We start from the raw sequence: 22474 nt of genomic DNA, 5'->3' as shown, positions 1-22474 counted from the left end.
AAAATTAAGCAACTGCTAGGATGGGGGAGCACGACTTAGATGGCAAAGCACAGGCAGAAAATGTTACTCTTCTGTAAGTACTATTATTGCTGTGACTATTATAGTTAGGTTTGTATCCACTTTTTCAATCTGGGACTGATTGAATGTACAGATTATTCCAATACTGTACCTCTAAGGTTGTTTAGGATCAGAGACAGTGACTGGTCCACAGTCACCCTGTAAATATAAACATGAAGTTGGGATTGTCTGGACCTAGCTCAGAGCTAACCAGCATCCCATATTGGTTTTGGTCTACCCTTTCCCATTATGCACTCTTGAGAAAAATATTTCACTTAAACCTTCTGAATCTTACAAGGAGAAAACTCCATTCCAACCCAGCTCACCCCATCCAGGGTTTATTTGTTCCTGGAGATTTCCCCTTCCATATATTATACTGCAATTTGTTTTTCAAATTTGCCTCAATTCTGGTATTCAGTACAAAACTAAACATTATGGAAGATATGTAACCTCCCCTACTCTTCCTCAGTTACCTCTAAGAATATAAAAGAGTTACATTATCCCTACTGTACTACAGGTTTCCATAATGCAGCATAGTGTTGCCAACTGATTAGAATAAAGATATTTCTGGTATATTGTATCATTAAATATTACAAGGAAGAGGAAACATATGACATCTGTGATTCTGTAACCAGCATTGAACTCTGCAATCCAAGCCTATACAAATACAACTTCCATTCCCTTAGTTATTCTCAATATTCATAATTATTCCAATAATAGCTAATCATAAAAAATAGAGAACTTAACAACAGTTCTTAGCTGATATTAAATTATAAAACATGGTTATAATAAGCACATTTTTTTCTTTTGATAGAACATTAAATATAACTTCAAAAACTCAAACAAGCTTCTCCAAGCAATTTCCGAAGCATTAACTAGAAAAAGTTACCAGTCTGGAGGCAGCTAAAACAGGCCTTCATTCCTTGTTGGAATGGTATCTGCCTGGTCTGTAGATTCACTTCAAAGTCTCTGGAGTTCAATTAAAACTGGATTAGGTGAAAGCAGACCTTCTTTGGGACTTTCTTCCTTGGAAACTCCACACATACTGACAGCACCCTAGACAGAGGTCTAGCCCTCTAGTGAACCAGTTGCTATGGAAACTACATCATTACCACTACTACTGTGTTATCACACCAGGCATATTAGTTTCTAAGATATACATATATATCCTTGTTCAGTTAATCTTTTATTTTGGAGTATGTCTTGGAAAATTGTATCTTCTTTCTTGTTTAATCTGTTTTTTTTTTCATCTGAAAGCTGATTTTCAACATATTATATCAAATTCAGGATGGCTGCTTATTCCATTCCTATGAAACCCTCTGTTAAATGCTGTTATGTATTATTTTCCATTTAATTCCCACTGGCCATTGCAGAGGGGCTATCTTTTTTTTTTTCTTCCACACTGGACAGATGCACAGGACACTTTGAGCAGCACAACCTCATTTCTAGCTACAGAAAGAAAATATTAATAACTAAGGCAAGATTTAACCAGATGAAGCCTTTTAGATGAAAACTTCCAGAAAATATATTGTTAGTACTAATATAAATAAATGTGTATGATTTTTAACTGAAAAATATATTACCCAGTTTTTTATATGATAGAAATACATGTACACTGGTGCTTAAAAGTTTGTGAACCTTTTTGAATTTTCAATATTTCTGCATAAATATATCCTAAAATGTGATATGTTCTCCACACAAGTCCTAAAACTAGATAAAGAGAACTCAATTAAACAAGTAAGTCCAAAATATTATACTTGTTTATTTATTTATTGAGGAAAATGATCCAAAGCTACATAGTTATACACTGCAAAATTATGTGAACCTTTGCTTTTGGTAACAGGGATGCCCCCTTGGGCAGTAATAACTGCAACTAACCATTTCCGATAATTGTTGATCAGTCCTGCACATCGGCTTGGAGGAATTCTAGCTGATTCCTCCTTACAGAAGAGCTTCAACTCAGGGATGTTGCTGGGCTTCCTCAAATGAACTGCCCACTTCAGGTCCTTCCACAATAATTCCATAGGACTAAGATCAGGACTTGACTTGGCCATTCCAAAACAGTAACTTTCTTCTGTTTTAACCATTCTTTGGTCATATGACTTGTTTTTTTTTTTTTGTCAACTTGTATATTTTGGGTTGACTTGTGCTTTTTGGATCATTTCCCTCAATAAATAAATGAACAAGAATAATGTTTTTGATTCATTTGTTTAATTGGGTTCTCTTTATTTAGTTTTAGGATTTGTGTGGAGAACAGATCACGTTTTAGGTCATATTATACATAAATATTGAAAAATCAAAAGGATTCACAAACTTTTAAGCATCACTGTATATGGAGTTATTTTAAAATTGTACTAATGAACAGAATGTCTGTCTGTCTGTCTGTCTGAGTTTATGAGCACTACAACAATGTAAAATTGCAGCAACTATGAGAACATAGTTATGGAAAAGCATATGAAAAGCTAAATACATCTCAGCATGTAATTGTGAGGAGTAAATTTGTCAAAATATAATAAATGTGATGAGCTGATAATATTTCTAACATTTTAAATGCTATTTTTAGATTTTGGCAGTTTGCACAATCATGTGTGGACCCTGAAAAGTTTAATAATAACTGACTTAGCATATTATGTAACTTCAGCCCTTATGAGATATGCTTCAGGAAGCTAAACCAATCATATAAACCACAGTAAAATAAACTACCACTTTGAGCTTTAGTTGCCAAACATTCAGATGTACCAATTTAGAAAAATAAGGTTTGTTTTTGTGAACATATAAGACAATCTCAAAGAATAATTCACCCTGAAGATATCAATTATTTGCAACTGAACTCAGCTATACTACTGATTTTGGCAACCAACATATTAGAATAAAAAGCTGTTTCTAATTCATAAGTATCCCATTTCCTGTTTAGGTCAGTTACTGAATCCTGGTGTTAAATGATTTAATTCCATTCTTCAGTGTAGAAAACCCAAATATACATTTTTTAAATACTGTTTTAGGGTTCAAAAATAGTTTTATAAGCACAAAAGAGTTGCACCTGTAATAGTATGCTGTCACTTTTTCCTAGCACTGCCTTTATAAAGTCCTCTTAAAAGAATAGATAAGAATGTTCAAGTACACGTATGTTCAATATAACATAACATTAAACATACTGGTATAATGTCTACATGCAGTCTGATCTGCATATGAAGTGGGTTTACTACTGAAAATTTCTGCTATGTAGAATCACTTCCTGAAAAGACATTAGGATTAAAGAAAAGAGATCGGACATTCAGGAAGATGATGATCCAATGCACGTCTCCAAAATGAACCATCAAGTACTTACCATAAAGAAAGACAGTGGTTTTGAATTGGCCTTCACACTAGGTAGGCCTGAATATTATTAAAAATCTATGGGGAAATCTCAAACATGCAGTGGGTACAAGGAAATCAAGAAATATTTCTGAGCTAGGACAGTACTGTAAGAAAGGAAAAGAAAAGCATCTAAAAGCAAGAATAGAAATACTCTTAACAGGAAATGTTTGGATGCTGTTATTTCTGCTCAAGGAGGTGTAACAAAGCACAGACTGAAAGGGTGTTTAAATTTTTGCACCTGTCGTATTTACTGTTGTCTTCTCTTTAATTTGACTTTAATAACTGCACATAAATAACCAGCATGTATTCAAATTTCCAGAAATACGTTGTGTTTAACATTGTACCATCTGGAGGTTGTGACCGCTTTCTTTCAACTAGGAATATACTGACCATTCAATCTCACCAGGGCACCATTTTTTTTGTTTTTTGCATACATTTTTCGTTATGTCAACATTGAAGAAAAATAAAATAATTTAGGCTAATGTAATTTCTTTATAAAAGCTAATTAAATAATTACCAGAATATTTATCTCACGTGAATATCAGAAAATGTCAGATTCCAGTAAATATATGTCTTGCACTTATTGGGGTAAGTAAACTAGATTATGTGTGAATTGTACAATTTCTTTGTATGGGGAAAAAGAAATATTTCGCTTTAGATAACATCAGGCATCTAAACATGTCTAACATAGAGAACAGGCAATGATATCAGAAGAAACAAAAGAACAGCTATCACAATTATTAGTAGTCATTTATTGGATATCAAGCTTAAATGTAAAATGCTTATTCATGCAGTTATTAAAAACTTCACCATAACATGTTTTTACCCTTTAATCATCATAACATTTTTTACCCTTTATTCCCACTGCAGATTGATATACATTCTCATTCACGTCTTTCATGTGTCACAAGCTCAATTAAATGTATTCATTATTTTAATGTTTCAATAGACATTTTAGCAAGCACAAAGAATTAAAAATAAATAAATAAAATGTTGTGTGACCTTTGCATTGATCAGACTAAAATGGTTTAAGTCTGAGTAAGGAGGCAAGATGATTTGGGCAAAAAAAAAAAAAAAAGCTCTTATGTTTTCTCTTCCAATTACTGCAGGAGATGATAAAACCACAGCAAATGATGTATCAGCTCATTTTATCTTATCGCTTTGGGGCTAGGTGACAATGAAGTTCATATTTCACTGGTTCCCATTGAAGATTGTGAAAATTACTTGCCCTCCTGACCTGAAATTTCACTAGAAGACAGAAATTTCTCTTCTGCAAAGTAATGCAATTTTTCATATGTCAACCTTTAGCCCAGCTTTAAAAATTAATTTCATTTATATTAACCAATGATATTGATATTTTCACAGAATGATTTTTGATACATGAAGCAGAGACTAACAAACTGATATGGTCTGAGATGGGTAAAACTGTTTTATTTTAAGCTGCTGAGATAGACAGATTTATAGCAAACTGAATTCCTTTTTCATAATGCATTATTTCTGCTGACCTGATGCACCTCAAAGCCCATGGCCTGTAAATTATTCATTTGTTTTGATAATAGACCTCTTCCTTATTTCCTTTCCCTTTCTGCTTATTTGTTTTCAAACTTTTTTGAAAGGCACTGCAGCAAAATGTTTACTTTTCTGTATGTTCAATTTTAGATCTTCTTGGTACAAACAGAGAAGCAAAGATGGAATTAATCTGATTCCCATAAACTATATGGTCTTGAACAGCCTGCCTTAGAGAAGTTTGGCATCTAGCCTTATTCAAGTATTACTTGCAGGATTTAAACTTCAGGCACAACAGCTACATCCCACAGAATTTAGATAAAATTAGAAGAGGCTAAGAGCTGATATTGGCTATTAAACGGTAGAGGTTAGTCCAAATAATTTTATTAAGAAGGACAATTAATAATCCATTAAATTAAAAGCCAATAAATAAATAAATACATCTGGACAGCAGTGACCAACAGGCAATAACAAAATTTCAAAATAATTGTTGATCAAAGCATCTATAATCTCTTTCTGTTTTTTTCATGGGATGTTAGAAGGAAACTAGAGCTTTCCAGACAGGGTACAATTATGCAACACAACTGTTATGATAATACCCTAGCCAACTACAGACATGCAAACAAAATACAAGACTACTAGCTCTGATTATGCAGTGATTATTTTATAGAGAATGCTTCTCTATTGTTGATCTGGAGTCATGAGGGACCTAAATTGAATGAATGAAAAATGAATGAATGAATAAAACATTTGAATAAATCTTTTATTTGGTGGGATTACCAAATTCAAGACAAGCTTAAAGACAAACAATCAACAAAAAAGCAGATTGGAGAGGAGACTAAACAAGAATATTAATAATTTTATTATAGCCTTCTCTACTATGGTGAGGTGTATTCATTTTTTAATATTTATTTTATAGCAATTACCTTGAAATTGACATATACACATAAAAATTAACATGTATATCTTATGCAGCTCACTTTTTTACAAAATATTTCTTCTTTCACAGAGTTATGCAACTTGTCATTCTATATCAGTCCAAATATTGTAATATTTTTATTTTTAAGTTTTCAAGGTATTTCTGGAAAGCCCACAAACAGTAACCTTCACCTAATTTCTTGCCCACCAACAATTATAATTGCAAACAGTAGAGGTCCCATTTACCTCCCAGGTCTGATGACTTTACATGAAGTTTTAAAATCATATTTGTGGTCTCAAGTGTCATTAATTAATTATGAGTTATATAAAGCCTTCCCTTTTTCTGTCCTGAATCTACTGTCAGCTAATTCCACATTTTAGTACGAATCAGAACCACAGAGGTAGAAGAGGCCATGTTAGCCAATGACTCTTCATTTCCTGATCAGTACAGAAATCTAACAGCATCACCAAAAGATGGCTGTCCAGCTTTTGCTTCAACACACCCAAAGAAGAGGGCCTCACAATATCCATTAATAACTGTCAAAATATTCTTATGTTAGGATGTTTTTCCTAATTTTCAACAGGTAGCTAAGAAGGAAGGAATGTTATACAATTTTACACTATTCAAAAATGTATAAACTTCTCTATTTCAATTTGCTACCTTTCTCTGTTAAACAAACAAACAAACAAAAAATCAAATTCAGAAATTGGTTTTCTTCTAATCCAAGTGCTCCGATCAATTTATTATACTCATTTCCTAACTTTGCATCTTTTTTAGTTCTGTGATATTTTTGACATGTGATAATCTGAACTTTCAGTGTAAATATATGAGGATGGTGATGATGATAATGACAATGTATTTTTCCAATTCCTTTCCTAACAATTGCTATTATATATCCCATTTTCATAGCAACTCTACAAATCTGACATTTTCCATCTCCCAACAATTTGACTACCTACAGTATCTCCTTATCCTTGACTTCAGATCATATTATAGTATAGTTTTTAAATAGCACTAATATTCTCAAAGTTTTCATAAGTTTCTCCCTTACATTTTTTATTTATCATTATTACAAATATTGAATAATATATTGGCTTGAAATATTCTCCTACAACTGCCATGTTTACTAAGGGCATTTTATGAGTCAAAAATGTTTTTAGGAGGTACATAATGTATAATGGATCACTGTTGACATTTTCAGAACTCTGAGAAACTGATGGATAGAGTGTTCATGCTCATGGTTGCTCTATGTCATTTAGGGGCAGCCTAGGGCCTGGTCTTCCATGAAGTCTGTGTAGGTACCTAAGAACTCCCATATTGTTGATGCAAACAGAGTAATCTGAACAGATTAGAAGCTCTGACTTCTCCTCTTAGCAGAGAGAGCTAACAAATATCACAAAAGCCAGCATAGCACTGGCTATCATTGGTATGATTCTCATCTCCACGATATTTTTTTCTCACTCTGATGGGAAATCACTGTCCTTTTTCATATTGATTGATCACACTGGCTATCACACTGTTTCAGCAGGTAGATAAAACAGGGACGAACCATTCCACCCTCAGTTGCCAAGATGGATAGGAAGAATGAAAAAAACATCTATTTATTTTGCAAAATGCAAACAAGGAATAACAATAATACTTAACTGAAAAAAGGAAAAATATTCATATATGTACTGGATGATATGTGGTAAACTCCACGGTGCAAAAACAATACAGTTGACCCATCTGCTAGTAAACTGTAAGCTACAATTTATTACTCCAAGTCTCTATAGACCTTAAATATTTTCAAATTACTTAATAAAGGTTTTTAATGAATCTCTGAATAAAGGAATAGGCTTGCAAAAATACTGTACGTTGTAACTCCCACTTTAAATTATAGGAAGGAGAGAACTTGCTTCAATTCCAATAGCAATTTATTTCATAATATGGGTGTACTGTGTCAAATATCTACAGCAACACCATTAAATGTGCTCTATTCATGGACCTAACAGTCCAAGAACTGTATAAAAATAGGCTGCCCTGTAAATAGTTTGGGCTTGTGGCTTTATGTACTATACTGAGCACCTTGAAGGGGGCTCAGAAGGTAGTTGACAAACAATGAGGCTGTTTCAAAATGATGCAATGAGTTATCCCACCTATGCTGTTGAATTTTCAGCTGGTTATAATTTCCAGAACACCTTCAAGGACCACTCCATAAAGACCATATTGCAATAGACTAGCATAGAGGTGACTATACCAGCTCATGAACTACCAAAGCTCTCCTCTCTCCTCCAGGTAGCATCACATGGCCATTGAAGCTCGAAAACATCTCCCTGCCACTTATATTATGTTTGTCCAGCATCAGCATTGGATCTAGGAGTGTAATGGCATGTGAAAAAGACCTGAGAAATGGGGCAAAGATATTGTACTTTCAGACTTGCAAGATTCTGTTAATGTAGCCTCACAGTAAAGTAGAATTAGCTTATCTGATCAGATAAGCTTGTCTGGTCTACCTGGGAAGGCTGACATCAATCTTGCAAGTCTGAAAGTACAAATCTCCTGCTGTCTCTTTTACAGCCTGAGAGGTTAGGGAGGGTTGGAGTCTCTTTCACCACCTATTAAAAAGCTGCGGGCTATTCTCTCTCTTATCTGACCATTTCCTAGGTAGTATCTCTTTGCCTGGTTTCTCAAGGTCTTTCTCACACACCATTACAAGGAAGACATCCAGACTACAATCCTTTTTCTTAAGTGGGAATACCTTCCCATCTAGAACAGGTGAATCTCAAAAATCCTGAAATGTATCTCCTAGAGTAACAAGACTATGTTACTTTAAATCAGCTTCATACCCCATCCCTTACAGTCTGGAGACCAAGAACGATCTAAAGATACCTAATCCAAGCTAACTGGAAAAGACAAATACAATGGAGCATCATCAACATATTGATGACAGCTAGTTTTAAACATGTGAAAGATCTCCCTAAACACATTCTACATAGATGTTAAATAATATGTGGGACAAGATCTGCATTCAAATCTGTATTTACTAAATTAAGTCCGCTGGGTGGATTTGGACAAATTATCATCTGTTAGCATAAGTCTATCACATAGATCGTCTATAAGGAAAATAAAAAAGGAACAACTTCATATAAACTGTCATGAACCCCACCAAGAGTAAAATGCAAATATTGCTGTAATTACAATATAGCCCAAAACTTATCAAATATTTATGTCAGTCAAAGACCAGCATAAAATACAAGCAAAAAAATTACACCATTTCAATAATGCCACTGAAACTTATAAGAGATAAAAGATAACTAAAAGATACTAACACAAAACTATAAAATTAAAGCACTAAAATATTTCTATAAATATTCTTAATAATAATACCAAGACTACACTAAAGGCCTGTGAAGGCCACAAAAAAGATATTAAAAACAGATAAAGATTTTTAAAAAGAAAAATAAAATAAAAGAGGAATATCTCAATAGGTTTACCCATATCTAGTAACCTTAATTATCTGTTTGTGGATTTTAATTGCTACTAAGCAAAATCTAGCAACATTGTATAGGTTAAATAGTTCCTTATCTGAGAGGAAAAAAATAAAGAAAACTTTAATTATGATCTATAACACATGTCAATAAAAGAAGAATTAAAGTTTCTTGACCACACTGGTAATGGGGACAGTGTAAAATGACATGTATGATGGTCTTGATAGTGTTGTGCTACATGGACAGGTTCTCATACACATGGGGACTTTGGTAAATCTCCTGTTAAGAATTGTGAGGAGTAACACATCAAGCTTGGCTGTGAGAAATGTTCTTTGTTGTGCAGGAGAGGCTACCAAATCTTATTATATTTTACTATTTCAAAAAATGAAATTCTGAGAAGGAGAAACAAGCATAATTACCTTTAATAATTTCATAGATTAGGCTCTTGAATAAAGCCCTAGTGCTGTGAATATTAAGAAACTCAATGAATACCTGGATACATAGGAAGTACCAGTTTCTCAAGTTCTACTCATACTGATAGGGTCTGTTTAAAAAAAAAAAAAAAAATTCCTGCAGCTTCCAAATTCTCTCATCTCTCTCTTTGAATTTGACTGATTACTCCTTTACCTTATATTCATCAATCTCATTACCTTATCTTTTATACCACTTCATTTTAGCAGAAAGGCAATAATAAAAGCTTCATCCATTATCCTTTTACTCATCTAGTCAAGCGGAAATGGTTAATAACATGGTACAAATTGAACTTCAATCACTCCATTTTCTCCTTTGTCGAACGTGCATTAAACTATATTCCAAAAGTACAATTTGTGTTCCAGGGAATTCATATTATACTGATCCAGATTACTAAAATTGTTTCTGCATTTGGTTATTAAATACATCCAACCTTTTATCTCTGATTCTAAAATGGTACCTCATTTTCATTGGAGTATTAAAGACAGGATTTATCTCCCAGAACACAGAGGCAACTACTCTTCTTAACTATTAATGTTATTATTAAATTACTTATTGTGTTTTTAAAAACATATTTCATGAATTAGTAAAATTACTCTTACTTCAACAGGAGTTCATTTCAAAGAATGCAAGCCCCATTAGAAAACAAGTCTATAGCTGTCAGAAAACTCTGCAATAGTGAAATGGCCAGGATACTTAACAGATAGTATATTAGAGCCCTGTAACGTAAAAGCATTAATCTCCAATTTACAAAGTCATATTTGCATAACAGTAGATCTATGTTTTATTTTTTATAATACTTTAAAAATAACACATAATGAAAAACACTCCCGAAAACCTCTTCTTTTATATACCAAAGAATCCTTTTTGCAGCCTTTCTTTCACCATGTTACTTTCTCTCCTAATACAGGACACTTATATATTCAATGTATCTCCTGAGAGATACTCTCCTCCCTCCAAAAAATGATGCTACAATACCACATTGCAATGAGACTAATAAAATATCTGACATTTCTTGGAAGAGAAGGATACACCTATACATCTCCATATTACAACATAAGGCCTTCTTCTTACTCTGACAAATATTCCAATTCACTATAGTGTGCTTTATTAGCTTATTCTTCAAGAATGTATTTCAGGCATGGATTTACAAACAAAAAAGTTTCATTCCTTGAGTTAAGGCCATTTGAAGGCTGAAAAAAAGCAGCTGAAACTGTATACTATGTGTTGATATGGTGGCATGCTTGTGTATTACAGTACAAAAAATGCCCCTCAGCAATTTTATTTATAGAATCCCTGAAAGACATACACTTCAGGGGAAGAAATGGCAGACTGAAGACGGCTCTGCAAAAAGCGGAGCTGATGACTGCTCTTTGTAGACTGGCTCTTTGTAATTTCTCTCCGGACAAGGAGAGGACTTAAGATCACCCAGAAGTGCTCCGGATAGTTGATCCTCATGAGGAGACTGCAAGACAGCCGTCTTCAGGGGGTTTGAGCAAGATGGCTATTCCCTTCTGGGAGACGAGGGAATAGCCATCTCACTCAAACCACAATCAGTGCTTTTGAAAGGACAATAAGTTTGCATACTTCCTTTTCTAATCACTTTTGGAAATTGCTTGCTAATGGCTTTTCAGCTATTAGAAACCTTTGGATACACAAGTTTTACAACTTCAGGTAAGTTTCCTTCAATCCTTAGTGAAAGAAGTATTACAGTAACTACAGGTTTAAGAACTAAAAAAGTTTTTTTTTTTAAATAAACACAAAAGGTTGATTAAAACTTTGATTTTAGAAAGTTACAAATGGACTAAGGGTCCATATAAATTTCAGATATGATTTTGGAATTAATTATAAAGAATCCTTCACATGGGAAAATGCTTTTGTTTTGTATTTTTTTTAAAAAATATAGTAAGATAAGACTTTAAGAATTAGAAACTAGAGGGAATCAGAGGGAACTGCAGATTATAATTAAAGGAGAAGAACACTCAAACTCAACTTACAATTACAGAATGAAGCAAAATATTTTAACTTTGGACATATTGAAGGATATTTTTGAACAACTGACCCAGAAGTTAATTTTAAGAGTATCTGCCTCTATAGACAGACTATATTTAAAAGATGTTATGGAAGAAGAACAAGCTGTGCCTGAGAAGACTGAGACTGATTTGAAAGATTTAAAAATGACAGGCCACAAGAATGACATGGAAAAAGATGTTACACAAAAGAAACCAGCTGATGTCTTAATAATTAAAAGGGATATACAAATAACAAACCAAGGCAGTGACCTGGATAATTTTCCTATATTGGATTTACAAAAGAGGCTTGCTAAAGCTTTGAAGAATTTTGTGAGAAGGGGCAAAGAAAAAATGAAAAGAAATCAAGTTCTAGGACATTATTTGAAGGGACTAAAGATCAAGATTGTTAGAAGTAAAAGGAAAGAATATAAAGTTGGTTTATTTGATCAAGGTTAAAATAGATGTGTTATCTCTGGTAACCCTTAATGGACTTTTGCTGACATCAGGACTGAAATGACGACGCTTTATGGGTTTGTTTATAGGGAAGAGATGAGATATGGGAAGAAGAGATAATTTGTTGCATTTTAAGAGAAGGTGATAAGTTACTAAAATTATTTATACTTGTGATGAAGGTGGGAAGTCACTTCTTTATATATTTCTGTTTTTTTCTTTACTATATTTTTGTGCAGGAAAAAGAAAGAAGGAAAAAAGAAAGACAAAAATAGGAAGAAAAATCTTTCTTATTTTTTCTTTTCTATTTTTCTTCCTATTTTTGTCTTTCTTTTTTCCTTCTTTCTTTTTCCTGCACCTTTTACTTTTGTTTCTTTGTATTAGATTTTATTGTTATAATTGTAATCTTTAATAAAATTACTATAAAAAAAGACATACACTTTTAAATAAATAAAGTGCAAGCAACTTTTAAGCAAACTAATCCCTGTATTATGTAATCCCAAAAATTACATAATACAGCTGATGTGTAAGCAAGCAAGTATTTACAACAAAAGACACTGCAATATATGGGTGCTAACTGATATTAAAAAAATAAGCACAATCTGTTTACTTTGGGGAAAAGCAAAGTATAAAGAGTACTTCCTTGTCCTTGTCCACTCCTGTCTTTGTCCACTCTTAAAAACTCTTTAAAACCACACTGAAAACATTGAAACCTTATTTATTGATTATAGAATAACATTTAAAATAGAAAGTTATTAATGTCTCTAACCATGTGTAAATACCAAAAAGTAAATGTAAGTGCCAAGCAGGCATCAGTAACAAAAGAATGCATAAACACATTCAAATAATGTTATTGAATCTTCTGAACAATACCTGACATGTACAACACAAAAGAAACAAAGTACTTTAAATATTAAAATATATCCTCTCCCACCATGCATCTCTAGGTAATGTATAAAATATACATTACAGAATATGTATGTATGTGTGTATATATGAGTGTGTGTACGTCTGCGTATATACATATACATCCACATCTACAGTATAAGAAACACTAACTTGTTCTACGTTCATTTGATAATATGTTCATTTTTTCCCAGAAACGATAAACTACAGCTATCCATTTTTGAAACAAATTAAAATTGAAATTTAAGAAAATCACGATTTGTTCCAAAGCTAATAAGCTTAGCTGAGACATTAACCTATACTTAATTGGAGAGTTCAAGGATTAATTATAGCTCAGACAAAAGTGGAGGACTTGTTCTATCTTTGCTTACAGCATCAAGGTCTGACAGTCTGAGAATTCAATTATTTTATCCAAAACTCCACATATGTTTCTAAGGAGATAGGAAGAATGAATTAGAAAGGTTGTAATCTTTTTTCCATTTGACATATTTAGTTCATAAAAACTTAATTTTAAAACTTTTTCATGACCTTTCAATATTTACTATAATATATATTCATATAATTTGAGCCATGTTAAATAATAAAAATTAAATATGATAGCAGCAAAAACATCCACTAGATACTTTGAAGTGTTGGATTACAGCATTTGCCACACTTGCTTCAATCCTTTAGTTGACTGTATAAGCATTGCTGGAAGTAAGTAATATTAAAGTGACAAATGTATGGCAGAATCACCAAAGCAAGAAATAATAAAATCGAGTAAGTATACTTAACTCTAAATATTTTCCTACCTAGCATAAGATGTCACTCCTACAGATGAATGAGTTCATCAAATTAATGAAAATTCAAAGGAATTGGCCGCCTAATGAGCACTCAAAGTGATGTGTCAAGGGTTCTGCATCAGCGCTGACAAAATCAGTTTGATGAAACTATGACAAAAGTACTGTTTCATGTATCTCATTATGATTTAATTATGGTATTTGCAAACTGTACAGTAAACCCCTTGTTGTGTATGCAGTTATTCTGACAATAACAGTTCAAACTGTTTCCAGAAATGTCTTTTGTTTCCTTTACCTACATTTACATGGATATTCAGAGGCTTTTAACAAAATGAATGAAAAAGAAACAATATGAGAAGAAGGTATCAGAAGGAAGAGAGAGTCCTACGTGAGTTTTGAGAAAGTAGAAAGCAAGCTGGTTTTTTTAAAGCTCCTTGTGAAATATTCTAATATGTTTTAAACAGGATTGTAGTAGTCCTACACTGGAAAACTATAATGCTGCCACCTTACAAATCAGGTAATGTAGTTTTACCATTTCTTGTAAGTTAAGTGGAAAATCTTTTTGCTTATTTCTTAAATCATAATGAATGGAAAGAAGCAGTTACAAGAGTAATGTGACTAAGAATGCCTTGTAATACCTTTAGATATTACAAGGATATTATTACATACTCTGAAGAAAAGTTCTGATCATTTTTGAAAGTTTCTGTTGTGTCAGGTTTGTAATATCTGCTGCATTCAGTACAGACAGCTAAATGAAACAGAGAAGTACTCTCTGTTATAGGTGGAAAATATATTTAGAATGTATTTGAGCCCAATTTTATAAAGCCAGCCTATCTTAATGTACTATAGGTGAGTCCCTGTGAAGCTTTTTCACATTTCCACCCTCCTTTCTCTCCATTCTTCAACACCATTTTTACATCAAATCAAGGATATCTACAGGATATGGTCAAAAACTTCAAGATGTGTTGCACATAAAAAACAGGCAGACTGTTGATTGTGCGGTTGTGACCATCATCTTAAACTCTTTTGACCACACCCTGATATATATGCAACTATTATTTCACGTCCCTGCTGTTAAAACTAGAGCCAATTTTGTCCTATCTTTTTTTGCCAACCTGACAACTGATCCCTGATATACATACATGTTTTTTTACTAAATATACTTCTTCTCCTGCACATGCTAGTTTTTTGTTTTTTTGGGGGGAGGGGATTGGTTTCAGAACTGTTGGGAAGTTATTTTCAACTTTTATTATTATATAATGGGACTCACTTAAGCTGCCAGAGGCTTTACCTATTCAAATCATTTACTGTATTACAACTTAAGTACATATATATCTATGCTTTCTGTACTAATCCCCTCTATATACTAACATAGCTGTGCTTATAAAAGCTACGAATACATTATTTACTTTATGATCTCACTATCCATGCTGAATCAAATGGTAGATATATAGAATTTCTACTGAAGGGGCCACTAAGGTATTCCAACAAAATGAGGAAGTAATTATGCTTCTCGTTAGGGTTTTTACTTTTCATTCTTTGACACAAAGGAATCAATCCATATTTCTGCAACCAAATTTGGTGCTCTCTAAAGTGTATTGGATAACACAGATTTAATCATAGCTAGGTCTGTGGCCACAAACTTCCTATCAATAAATTGAAATGCACGACTATCTTATGTGCTTCTGTGAAAGGCATGCATTATCACCTATTTTTTTAAAAAACAGTATAAATCATTTAAATTAAAAATGATACTGTCTCAAATTCAACAGGTATAATTTTTATAGTCTTCCACACCACGCCTTTCTATATCTATATCATTTTTAATTTTACATTGTCAGACAGAAAGTTGCTCTTAAACTGCAGCTTTCAGCACAATTAACAGCCAAATTGTAATACAAATGACATATCGTCGTTATCACTGTTTACACATTGAAATCCTGTATCTTGTTGCTACCAGGCAGCTCTGGCTGCCTAGGGAATACCATCATGAATTTCTTAAATGGTTAAGGCTAACACCTCCTACCAATTAAGGATTGGTTTATGCTGTCCTGTATGTACCAGAACTGAAAGGAGCCTATTGTATTTCTTCAAGGTGGTATATGTATGTAGGTATGTATGTATATGTATGTGTTTGTGTGTGTATGTGTGTATGTTAACTAACTTCCAAAGTTTGCTTATCGTAAGATTTATAGTCATCCCATAATATATATCAAGTCAGTCACACATCTAAAATGTCTCTTTCTCCATCCTTTCTCAACTGATACGTTCCAATATATATCAAGTCAGTCACACATCTAAAATGTCTCTTTCTCCATCCTTTCTCAACTGATACGTTCCAATGGATTTGAAATAAACCACTATGTTATTCATGCTTAACACTTATGCAATTCTCTCTCCTGTGATGGGTAAAAATGGCACTCTCACTTTTCTATTTATTGTAAACAATTATACTTTTCAATGTCTTAAAATGAAACAGCGGCAAACACAAGTAAATAAAATTTTTGGAAGAAACAAGAGTAATGACGAACTCTCTAATCAGCATTTGTAGAAATGGTGTATGAGCAATTACAGTATTCTAGCTTTCCATAGAAAACCTTGTATTCCATATTTGAAAGAAATGTCAGTGAAATATCAAAGTAAGGATTTATGCATATAGATTTATGACATATTGGTTCAATAAAAATATTAGAAACATTTGCATAAAGTTAGAAAACTCTTAAAAATTCCAGATACTACGGTTATTAAAGACAAAAATATACTGGTTGTAAGCTGTTCATATGACTGAAGCAGCATAAAAACATTGCAAACTAATCCTTGACTCAATTATGAACTAGAAATGCTTATCAGAGATTTTAATGCTATGATGATTACAAGAACATTTTAGGTATAGAAAATAATATTGATTTTATTCATCATTTACACTAGTTGAATCCAGAAAAATCAATGGAATTACTGATATATGTTAAATAACCAATACTCAAAGCAAGATTAAATTCTTCTTGATGTATGTAAAGTGATAAAATTATGTATATATGTTTATATATATATATATTTTAAATTTTTAACTGTTGATAATACACAGTTATTTTATTAATTTTGATTCATTACTTGAAGCTGTCCCAGGCTTAAAGACATGGCATAAAACATCAGTAACTCTATCAGTGGTACTTTTCAACTTAATAGTCTTAGAGGGGCAGATGGATTCTTTAGATGCAGTTACTTCAAAATATGGTGGGCAAGTTCTACTGCATTTGAAACTGTCTTGCATATTCTTCTGAGGGAATCCCTGGTCTTATGCCCCTAGAATTATACCTTAACAGCTCCACTATACCTTCCATATGTTAGCAACTCTGTTCTCTGTGCAGCATGATGCTCTGAATATGATTATTCTTGATTAAGGAGGCATTTGTTGTGATATCATTTTCCTTTTAAAATGCACACATAGGATGACTATTTTAAAAGTAATGTTAGTGGAAGAAAGATGCTGTCTTTCTGACATCAGTCAAAGATTCCTTTTTCTTTAATTTTAAAAATAATTCAAGTTGTGTTTCTGCTCATATGAGGTAGCAAGAATCTAGCTGACAAGGGAATACAAAAGACAGACATTGACATGGGTATTACCCAATAGATGATTATCAGAATCCAATAATCTGAATCCACAAAGTAGTTACAACTACAATGTAATTCTAACTATAATCATCTGAGGGTCATTTAGAAAATATAGCAAAAGCAACTTATAATTGAGCAGCAGAAAAATATGACTACACATGGTTCAAAGTGTCTAAATGATAATGACATGATAGCAGAGGAATCATTTGGATATTTCTGTTTGGATACACTGGAGAACAGAATCTTCTCCAGCGCAGCACAACCACTAAATCAGTAGAGTGTATAACTTTTTGGATTAATGGAAAGAAATCCTACATTTTATTCAGAAATAACATTTGGAAAAAATAAAATGAACACAAGTATGATTTCTTCATCTATTTGCAGAATCCCTCCCAGCAACTCTGATTTTTATTTGATTATATATTTATATACAGAAACCGGAAAATATTTTGCAACTATATAGCTGCTATGTGCTACATATACATACAAAAATACTTCTTTGGGGCAGCCTCATGAATATTCATCTATCTCAATGTCCTATGTTACTTTTACCTTCTTTATGTAATTGGCAAACAATTACAATGTTTAGTATCATATTTAAAACCACTATTCAAAACTTTTTTAATGCTATTATAAGTTTTTCTTTTGCAACATTTTGTGCATAAAAATAAAAGCACCGGATTTTTATTGTTGCTGCCCTTTTTGTTTTGTTCCACTTTGCAAAGACCTTTTGGGACACTAAGCCTGCATTTACCATAATACGGATTAAACTGCCTTTGTCCTACTGCACAGTGTTTGTTAGCAGGTTAGTCTTTTTACATTCTTCACAGCCTGCCTGCAGCTTACCCTTTAGGCCTCACAAAATACTTCTGTGGATTTACAAAAATGCCAGAGTGGTCTTGGGGTTAATTGGAAGAAAAGTGAAGCCTTTAACACATTGACTCATTAAACATTTAGCCCACTAAAATCCACTATGCTTGGCAAAGAAAAAGGCTCTGTGAAGAATTTAACAATAATAAGGTAGCAACGGAGCTGAAAATAATGCTACGGTTTGTTCTACAAAATGGAAAAGGCTTAATTTATCTGCAACAAAAATGATTTGAAGGCACAAAGAAACATTCCTATCTCAACTCTCTAATACCTATCTCAATATCCTGGAGCAAGAAAAAGATTTTAACACCTTGTTAACCAAAGATACTAAACAAAATGCTCAGAGCAATTTTGTATAAGTCAGTCATGTAATTTGTAGGTATCAGAGAACAATTTGAGTCTTCTTGATTCAACCTCTTGAGGAAATAACTTATTGCAATATCTTAATTGTTACATTGTACAGTTTAAAAAGTTGTATTTCTGTTTTATTAACTTATCCTTTATTATATGCTTAACTGTACATCAGATGTTTTACAAATTAGGTAATGCTAACATAGTTTGGAATGTAGCTCCTCCTAACAGAAATAATCCAGGAAGATGTACATTTATTTTTGCAAAATAGAATCAGACCCTATTTATTAAATTACCATTTTCAGGTTAAGCTTCTTCTGTAAAAGGGAAAATACCATCACCTCCTGTCCCACAAAAAAAGAAGGCGGGGAGGGGGGACAGACTGCTTCATAGGCTTCATAGCTCTAGAGCTGTACTAAAAGATTAGATGGTGTTTGTGCAAGATGCAGATAACAAAAGCAAGAGTGAAGAAAATTAAAGAGACAGCTAAATTCCAGCAACAAAATGGTTAATGAATGTGAATCATTGTACCTCTTATTCTAAGAGTCTGCTATAGTGTGAACAGCGCAAACATCAGACAAGGTAAGATTACTGACCATTATCTCCTTAATTTTCTCCGCTTTCCCTCACATTCCCTTTTGCTATCAACATACTATTTCCAAAGCTTCACTTCTGCTAAGAAGTAAACTTTCCATAATCCGTCTATTATTGAACCTTTAATTGGATTGGGAGCAGGGTGGTGTATAAAATAGGCTCTATTCAGTCAAAAGGGCTGTAGTTTTAGGGACTCAAAGGGAAAAGGCTTTGTGAAAGAAAGTCCACAGGGAATCAAGGATTAAAAGGTGGCTCTACTGAACTCATCAGCTCCACGACACATAATGAATTGTTTCCTTAAACAGGTAACTTTCTAAATAAATTGACTCTGAAAATATAACTGGTATATCAAAACATAAAAATAAAAATAATCAAAAATAAAATTGGCTTAGCAACTAATATTTCTGTTTCTAATCACAACTTTTAACAATAATGGAGACTCTTGCCCTTTTAAATAAACATTTAGGCAACAGTTACCAGGACTTGGAGACACAATTGTAAATGATACAGTCAGCTAAACTACCACATTTATACACAAATGTCTTTCTGAAGTAAATTTAAAACTTACGTCCAAAGCAGAGGTTTCGAACTAAACATTAATAGCTCAACATTCTTAAACAGAAGATCAGAAGAACATAATGTTAGATTTTTGTTATACAGATATTGTCATGAGGAATTCACTATATAGCAGTATGCAAAAATTACTGTTAAATTATACACTGAAGTTCAGATAAATATAGAGGCTGTAAGAATAGGTTATAAGTGCCAATTCTTATACATCCTTCTCAAATACTGGAATCTTAATCCAAATGACCTACAATGGAATAATACTACTTGACAAACAGCAATCCTTCCACGTGACATGCAGAAGTTACATGGAAAATCTATCTTCGTTTTAAATCAATCAATCAATCAAATATTGCAAAGTAATGGTTGTTAGAATGGGAAGGTCTAGGAAGAAGGGAAAGACAATGGCAAGCCACTTCTAAACTTCTGACAAGGAAGCAACATGAACACGTCCACTGACCCTGACTAACATTCATGGTTTTCTATTAAAAAGAAAAAGAAAAACAATTAAAATATTTCAGAAAAAAATCCCTTTATTATACTCTCTAAAGAATAACTTATTTTCTGTTCACTACACTTTTGTACCTTCAGCATGCTTAAATAGATTTAATTCCATATTACCTTATTTAGAATTATTTTTTTACTGGATGGTGTTCTAAGAGTTCTTTTGCCATAAATGTGTCATTATAAAAAGATAGTAATTCTGATAATGAATACCATGGGGCTGTCCAAAGTACAGCGATGAGAATGCAAATTCATAATTCTGCAGTACTGTGACTTACAATGTGATCTGAACTTCATCTAAATCCTGTTAATAAAGAGAGTTTGGTTAAACAAATAGCACCCACAACAGTGACAGCATCCACAAAAGTGCACAGTGTCATGTGCTTATTGGGCTCATTCAGCCAACTTGCATTATCTTTGTTGGGAAAAAAGTGAGAAGCTTGAAATTTAGTAACTGGTGACACCTCCTTTAGCAGCAATGGCATCAAATGAACTTTTCCCCTACCAATACTTCAGCCTGATATATTGGCCCATTCCTCTGTGCAGAATTGCTTCAATTCATTTTTATTTTGGGGCTGCCTTGCATGAACTGCTCACTTCAGGACATGCTAGTTAGGTTAAGATCAGGATCTTGATTTGGCCATTCTAAAATGAAAATATTTCCTGGTTCAGGCATTTGTGTATTTAGGATCATTGTTGTGCTGCATGATCCATATTTGCTGCTGCAGAATTTTGCTGATTCAATCCAGAATCCATTTCTCCCTCCATGATTGCAGAACTGTCAAGTTCCTGAGGCTGCAAAGCAGTCATGATGCCAAACTTTACCATTGGGATGAGGTTCTTTTGCAAGAATACAATGTGAGCATGTGTGTTTTTCCCCCTCCAAACATAATGTTCCTCATTAATGCCAAAGAATTCCATTCTCATGTCATCTGTCCACATAACACTGTTCCTGCTGGATCATTAGGTGGTCTTTGGCAAATCTGAGACAGGCTGCAGTATCCTTTCTGGAGAGCTGCAGTTTCCTCCTTCATATCTTCCCTCCTGTTCAGTACTTTCTTATTTGAACTAAAAAACACTACTACTGGCAATTCAAGTGTGGACTGCAAACCCTTTGCCGTTACCCTGAGTTTTTTTGTGACCTCCCAGAGAACTATATGAAATGGATACAAACCTGTGCTGTGAACAGCAGGAATGATTTTTTTTCCTTCATAGGTGAGGACCTTTCAAACTCACACATAATTGTCACTTCAAAGATTGGAATATCTGACTCAACTTGCCATCCTAAGAGAGCTGCTCATTCCATGGCTTCACAAACTTTTTTCAACAAAGACCATGTGTTTAATAAAGGCATGACACAGTCAGTACACTGTTTTGGATATTGTTTGTTTAACCCAAATCTCTTTATCTATTACTAAATCAAATTCTAATCACATTGTAGGTATTATGGATTACAGATAAATCTAAAGGTTTATAGTTTTTTCCTGACCACTATATAACCACAGTTTCCTAACATCTTAACTTCACCTGGGTCTGAGAAAATGGCATTTTCATTCTAATGCAAGTATTATGATTCTATAGCATTTTCACAGTTTGTTCTGACTTCATTATGTTAGGCGTATTGCTTGTGGCAGTTCCACAGGTTGTTATGGTAGAACATGGATGGGTGGTTTTCATTCCCAAGGGTCACATAAAGCATTGGTGAATCATGACAGGCACATGCACACATGTAAAATACACACATACACACACACCATAATTATTCCTATTAAAGTGAAGAAAGGCAGATTTTCCCCCGTCAGCAGGGCAGAAACGTTTTTGGAAAGTCAGCATTGTTCCAGTGACAACAAATGTGAGCCTAGATTTCAGAGTTCTCTTTGCTAGATGGAGAAGGGTATTCCCACAGCACAATCACATACATCATTTGATGGAATCACTGGGAAATAAAGATATTGAGGATTATTGTTCCAGTTCCATCATTTGTTGCAGATACATTTGGCTTTGTACTTCAGCTCTCACTCAATATGCCTGTCCTCAAATAGGCAGGACCTT

General features: G+C 33.3%; 1 protein-coding gene across 3 annotated transcripts in view; it reads right to left on the bottom strand.

Annotated features, from left to right (window-relative positions):
* Nucleotides 1-22474, bottom strand: part of LRBA (LPS responsive beige-like anchor protein) — a 427822-nt gene that overhangs the window by 128037 nt on the left and 277311 nt on the right. The window lies entirely within an intron of this gene.

This window comes from Python bivittatus, unplaced genomic scaffold, assembly GCF_059951505.1.
Source record: "Python bivittatus isolate LINGU-HERP-01145 unplaced genomic scaffold, Pbiv_v1 ctg000070_np1212, whole genome shotgun sequence".
NCBI lineage: Eukaryota > Metazoa > Chordata > Lepidosauria > Squamata > Pythonidae > Python > Python bivittatus.
This window is presented reverse-complemented; position numbering and strand designations above follow the sequence as displayed.